This window comes from Cheilinus undulatus, linkage group 20 (genome assembly GCF_018320785.1).
Source record: "Cheilinus undulatus linkage group 20, ASM1832078v1, whole genome shotgun sequence".
Lineage (NCBI taxonomy): Eukaryota > Metazoa > Chordata > Actinopteri > Labriformes > Labridae > Cheilinus > Cheilinus undulatus.
In genome coordinates, this window is record NC_054884.1 from 12,625,065 (window position 1) to 12,632,062 (window position 6,998).

Genomic DNA, 6,998 nt, shown 5'->3' on the forward strand with positions numbered 1-6,998 from the left:
CTGATCTTCCTGTCAGCACATCCATTAAGCATCCATCAAGCCACATCCATTTCCTGAGAGGGGCGGAGTCAGACAGCTCAGTAAGATTTAAAGCCACAGACACAGAAACAGCTCGTTCTGAGCAGGGCTGATCAGAGGCATTTTTAGACATACAAAAATCCAATTCTGGTGTGTTTTTTTTCAGCAACAGACTTCACAGGCATGTTTTGGGGACCTCTGAGATAATATAAACTTGTCTTAAAAGGGTAAAATATGTCCCCTTTAACTTGCATTTATGGATGGCATGGAGATCTTGAGTATATATTTTGAGTATATATATATTTTAGGCAGAATGATTGACCTCTTCCTATCCTTACTTCTGATTGACTCTGCTTATCTAAAATGCTTCTTTTAGCCTGTTGCCAATGAACCAAATTTCTTTTTCATTGGTACTTCTTTCTTTTCCAGCCTTTTGCATCCCTGTCCCTACTTTTTTGAGATGCCAGTTGCAACATCTGGTATCTTGTTAATGTTCTACTGTAAATAAAAGATAGGTTTATGAGATTTCACAGTGCACCAACTTTTTTTGGAATTGGGTTTGCAAAATCAGTGCCATTAGATAAGATGTATGCAAGCAATGTGTAGAAAGAAACAAAGCCTTAAAAGGCCTAATCAGGGTGTAAAAAGTGATGTAACAGATTAACATTCATATGACAAAGATGAATATAAAATCACTGGTGTTCACATTGACTTTAGGATGACTGGCAGGACAAGTACTTTAAATAAAGCCCTAGCCAGCCTCATAATTTTAATCACTTCACTATAAACACTATTCAAAGAATCCATCTGATCTCCTGTTTGTAAGAGGAGCTGCTGTGTTCATGTGTTCATTTTTTTCGTAGAACCTAACACCCCTTATCTGTAAAATAGCACAAATGAATTGGAATCAGATCCTCCTGTGTGCATGGCTGAAATACTCATGGAAACAATCACCCCTTTTCTTTACACTCACACATGCATGCATACTAACACACAGTGCAGATAGGAGAAAAAGGAGGCAGCAGGAGGAGGCAGACACACTGCTCACAAATCAAAAAAGTCATATTGTGTTATTGTTATCAGCTCTATTATTTTCATTACTATCACTATTATCACTATTACTGTACTTCCTCTCATATGTATCCTATCCCACGCATCATTAGCTCGCTCTCTGTGGCCCCCAGGGGCTTCGTCATCGTCTGCTGATGTGCCGCCGTCGGCACAGTGACGCCTGTCGATAGCCAACCAGATGTTTTTCTTTTTTTTTTCCATCTTTTTTTTTCCACCTCTTATTCTGGGACGGAGGCTGTGCCAGGTTCACCGTGGCAACCGTGGGATGGTGCTTTAGAAGCCATTACAGCGGTCCTCTGATGACACTCAAATAGCTATCATTACACCTCCTCCAAGGAGACACAGAGGAGGGAGGATGGGGAGGGAAATATGAGGCTGGGAAAGAGGAAGCAAGGACGGATAGAAGGAGAGGTAAAGAGGGAGGAGAGGAGGAAGTGAGAAGGCGGAAAAGTGGGGTTAGGGTGCAAGGAAAAGGGGGGAGAAATGGTAAATTACACACGCAGACAGGGATGGAGGAGCAAGTTAAAGAAATAGGAGGTGCATGAAGGAGGGATGAGAGGAGAGGGAGTGACGGAGGGAGAGAATGGGGAATTTTAAATGACCGTTTCTGAGTTAACCGCCTCCAGGCTTTTTCTACCCTATTAAGTTCTATTCTGCCATTACTCGGGACTACGGGGTGCTGCCTCATACCCCACAGTGTCCCCCCTCTTTTACACAGACACCCCCTCCCTTTACACACAACACACACTCCTTTTTCCTCCTACAGTCATCCTCTTCCCTCTTTTCCTCCCCCTCTCCCTCATCTTCAGTTCAATTCCAGAGGTTGTGAACTGAATGAGTGACATCAGCCGGATCAATCTTTGGTTGCCCTTGTTGCTGTTGTTGTTGCCAAAACACGCTAGAAAGGGTTTTGTTGCTGTCTTGGTTTTGTTCACTCTTTTGTCTGTTTCCTGCATCACTTCCATTAAACATTATAAATGTGTTTCACTGTTAAGGGACCCATGTTTGCTCTTCAAGTCCACATGTTAGTCAGTCAAAACACGAGGGGTTATCTTAAGACTTTTTCACACATTCCCTGAAAATTCCAAGGAAAATTGAGGAATAAAATCTGGCTTGGCTTAAACATCATAGTTGGGTTACTTGTAGGACAGGAGACAACATAGATGTGGCAAAATGATGGAAATTATGCTGCAATAAAAATGTTTACCTTTATGTCAACCCTGTTTGTAATTGCATGCATACACAGTAAAATAAAATAGTGAAGAACATCCAAGTAACTAGAAAAGAGGAAATATGAACCACTAGAAAAGGACTTTCTTGTTGCATGTATGAAGATCAATGGAATATACAGACTTGAATTTTTCAGGGAAATTTCTGGATAAACTACCCAGAAAATTTCCTGACTTGCTTGTTCATACTTGTCCCTCACATCAGCAAGATTTCCTGCAGTTTGCATGGGGATCAAAGTCAGGGTGAAAAACTCTGAAGTTTGCATTCATAAATGTAGCTCACCCAGGTAAATAAAGGAAATGCTCAGGACTTTCATGCAAGTTTTAAGCCCTTTTCACACGTTCTCCCAAAAATTTTAAGTCAAAAGGTCTGCTGTTTGAATTCACACATGCAGTTCACCTAGGTATGCATGCCTGAAATTTTTAATGAAAAAAAAAAGTTTTATTTTCAGAAAAAAAAAATTCCAAGAAATTTTCTGTGTAGCCTTCCCAGACAATTTCCTGTCTTGCTTGTTCAATTGTCCTTTGCAGCAGGAGATTTTCTTGTATTTGTCTGTTAGTCAGCAGAGGGGTGGAAGAGGGAAGGCAACACATTTTCAGAGTAAAAATAAACTGTATAGTTTTTGTTCACAAATGCAGCTCACCTTGGTAAATTTTCAGGATTTTATTGCAAAATTGAAGCGTTTTTCCCACATGTACACCCTAAAAACTATTAGGAAAATCTCAGGGGTAATGTCCCTGTGAAAAAAATTTGATGTTTGTATTCACACTTGCAGTTCAACCAGCTAAATCCAGGAAGCTGTTAAGTTTTTTTGTACACGTGTAAAGCGCTTTTCACGCCTGAAATGTTCTGGACAATTTCAGGGTTGCTTACTCTGAAAATATTCTGACTTATTTATTCACACATGTCCCTCACTACTGGACATCTTCCTGCAGTTTACCTGTGAGTCAATGAATGGTTGGAAGAAGCAAAACACAATGGGTGAAAGTAGTGAAATTTCAGGGTGAACATTTTTATAGTGCTTTTACACAAGCAGCTCAGTTAGGAAATTTTCAGGACTTTCAAGCAAGAGTTAAGTCCTTTTCACACATGTACTCAAAATTTTTCAGGAACAATGCCAGGAAATTTCAGGGATACGGTTGTAGAGAAAGAAAAAAACTGTTGCATACACACATACAGCTCACCCAGGTTAAATCAGGAACTTATTAGGACTTTTGCACAAGTGTTTAGCCATTTTTGCACATGCATGTCTGAAAATTCTTCGTAAATTTTCAGGAAATTCTTCAAGTAACCTACCCTGATAAATTCCTCTCTTGCTTCTCCACACTTGTCTCTTGCTGCATGAGTAGTTAGTCTGTTAGTCAATAGAGGGGTTGAGGAGGGAAAAACACAAAGGGGAAAACAAAAAAATTCAGGGTAAAGTCAGGGTGAATAACTCTACTGTTTGCATGCCCACATGCAGTTCACCCTCTTAAATTCAGGAACTTATTAGGACTTTGGTGTAAGGGTTAAGCCCTTTTTCCACCAGCATGGAAACTTTCAGAGCGTAACCTGAAAATTTCCTGTCTTGCTAGCAAGGCATTTTCCTGCAGTTTGTCTGTTAGTCAGTAGAGCAGTGAAGGAGGGAAAATCATTAAAGGGAAAGCACAAAGATTTTAGGGTTAAGTCAGGGTGAAAAACTCTTTGTTTACGTTCATGTAGCTCACCGAAGTAAATTCTAAAATTTTTAGGACTTTCATGCAAGATTTAAGGCATTTTCACACACGTACTACTCAAAATGTTTGGAAATTTTTCACAAATTTCAGGAGTAAAGTCACAATAAAAAAAAATCTGTGTTTCGTGTTTACATATGCAGCTCAGCCAGGTAAACTGGGAAACATATTAGGACTTTTGTGCAAGTGTTTAGGCCTTCTTGCACATAAATCTCTGGATAATTTTCAGGACAATGTCAGGGTAAAGCCTAGCTGGAAAATTTCCTGACTTACTCTTTCACACATGTCTCTGTTTCCACCCTGTCAGTCAATGAAGGGTTGCAACATGGAATACCTGGAAGAAAAACAGAGAAAGTTCAGGGTAAAGTCAGGAAGATAAAAATTCTGTAGTTTGCATTTAAACATTGAGCTCACCCAGGAAAATTGAGGAACTTTTCAGGACTCTCGTGCAAGAGGTAATCTCTTCTCACAAATGTACTACAAAAAAATTTAGGAACAATTTCAGAAAAAAATTCATTTGTAAAATTCGAGTGAAAAAATCTGCTGTATGCATTCACACATGCAGCTCTGTTACAGTCCGGAAATTTTTGTGAAAAGGGTTTTAATACAGCTTTTTGGTGCATTTTTACACTACTCCTATAGTTCTTACAATTTACATCTAGGAAGAATTCATCATTATTGCTTTTTTCCCTTTTCCTCTTTTCCAGAAATATCTGCAAAAAAATACACAAGTTTGCCTCAAAATCTGGAAACTGAAATAGAAAGACATGTTAGCTTTTTTCACTCATGCACTGTTGAAAATTTCTCAAAAAAACCAAACAAACTTTAAGACAGGCTGCCCTCTGCATCAACTGTTTTTGTTGCTGCATTCAAAACGACGAGACACCTGATAAACCGATCTAACTCGTCTCTTCGGTGGTAACCTTTCCAGGTCTTCAGCTAATGCTAATGCAAGGACAGGATTCCCTTACATTGTTTTAATGTTCTCTAGGTGATATATCCTTGAATAAAGGACAAATGATGAATACTGAGCAATTTAAAAACAATCTTCAGTTATGAGATCCATAGTCTACCTCAATAGCATTAACAAAAGACCTTTACCAAGAATTCAGTCTTATTTTTTTTAGGAATATCTTCACACACTACTCAAGAAAAGAAAAAACGTTGATATTCTGATGCCCACAAGGGCTGATGAACTAGGAGGAAAAGGATACCAAAGGGTAAAGGGTAGGTCTCATGTGATTAGAGCCCACACAGATAAAATGGCCGCTAATGGGGTAAAGACATAATTCATTAACCCCCAAGGGGAATCTCAGCTTTTACATTCTGTTGTTGAACAGGCATAAACATGATCCTATAGGCATTAATGAAGACATGTGAGTGAGGGGTTTCACATGAAGGCATGCTCATGCAGATTGGGGGCTAGCTTTACACCTTGTTGTCTTCAAACCATTTCTGTGTAGCTTTTGCTGTGTGCTTCGGCTCATTGTCTTGTTGGAAAATAAATCTTCTCCTAAGGTGTAGTTCTCTTGCAGACTGAATAAGATTGTCCTCCAGGAGCTTCCTGTATTTAGCCGCCTTCATTTGACCCTCTACCTTTACAAGCCTTCCAGGTAGATGCCGAGAAACATCCCCACAGCGTGATGCTGCCACAGCCATGCTTCACAGCGAGGATGGTGTGTTTGTGGTGATGTTCAGTGTTGGGTGTCTTGTCTGATGGCCAGAAAGCACCATTTTCATCTCACTATACCAAAGAACTTCCTTTTACATAACCATGGAGTCTCCCACGTGACTTTTGGCAAACTCTAATAGAGATATAATGAGTTTACTTCAACAGAGGCTTTCTCTTTGCCACTCTACCATAAAGCTTTGACTGGTGAAGAACCTTGGCAACAGTTGTGTGCAGAGACTCTCCCATCTCAGCTGCTGAAGCTTGTAACTCCTTCAGAGTAGTCATAGGTGCCTTGGTGGCCTCTCTCACTAGTCTCCTTCTTGCACACTCACTCAGTTTGTGATGATGTCCTGATCTTGGCAGATACACACATGTGCCATTTTCCCTTCATTTCTCGATGATGGATTTACCTGTACTCTGGGGGATGTTTAGAGCCTTGGAATTTTTTGCATCAATCCTGAGTGTTCTTTTGTCTTGGTGGTGTAATGCTAGCCAGGAATACTGTTCCAGGTGTCTTTATTCTATGATCACTTTAGACTCAAAAACTGCACTCAGGTGATCCACATTTCACTAATTGTGAGACTACTAGCCCCAATCAGCTGGACCTCTGTTGAATTAGGTCAGCCACTTTAAAGGGGTGAATTTTTCTGCAGTCACTTATTTTACATTTTATATTTTTATTCAGCTGACATTACTTTGCACAAATCTGTTTTCAAATTGACATTAAAGATTTTTTTTAAATTACTTTGGCCAAAAAAGCCACATTATACTGACCAAGGGGGTAAATACCTTTTACAGGTATTGTATGTGTGCTGGGTGTTGCTTTAGTAGCTATAGGGATTAAAAAACATCCTTAGTACCGCAAATACTTTTACCCTATAAATTTTCTGAATTTATTAATCTTCTGAGGGCCGGATGGAAAGCTGTAGGGGCCTGATGTGGCCCTCGGGCTGCCAGTTGATGATTACTGCTATAGACTTGCTCATGTATAAACAGCCCATGATTTGGTGCAACACTCCAGCATCCACAAGACCCTGAGGGGCCTTTTCCTCCAATTTCTATCTGGTTGGAGTTCAATAAATAATCTTACTAAGCAAAGAAATCAGTAGCTTCTGGAGGTTTTTACATGCAGAACTTTCCGTTTCTTCCCTCAGCCTCAAATTTTCATTGTCCCTCCCTATCCTATTCTCTTTTACCCACTGATTCTTCCTGTTGTACTCTATGTTCTTACAGCTTTGCACTCTTATAACGGAAAGACAGACTGCAGGAAAGATGCTGTCATCTTCTGAAAATAC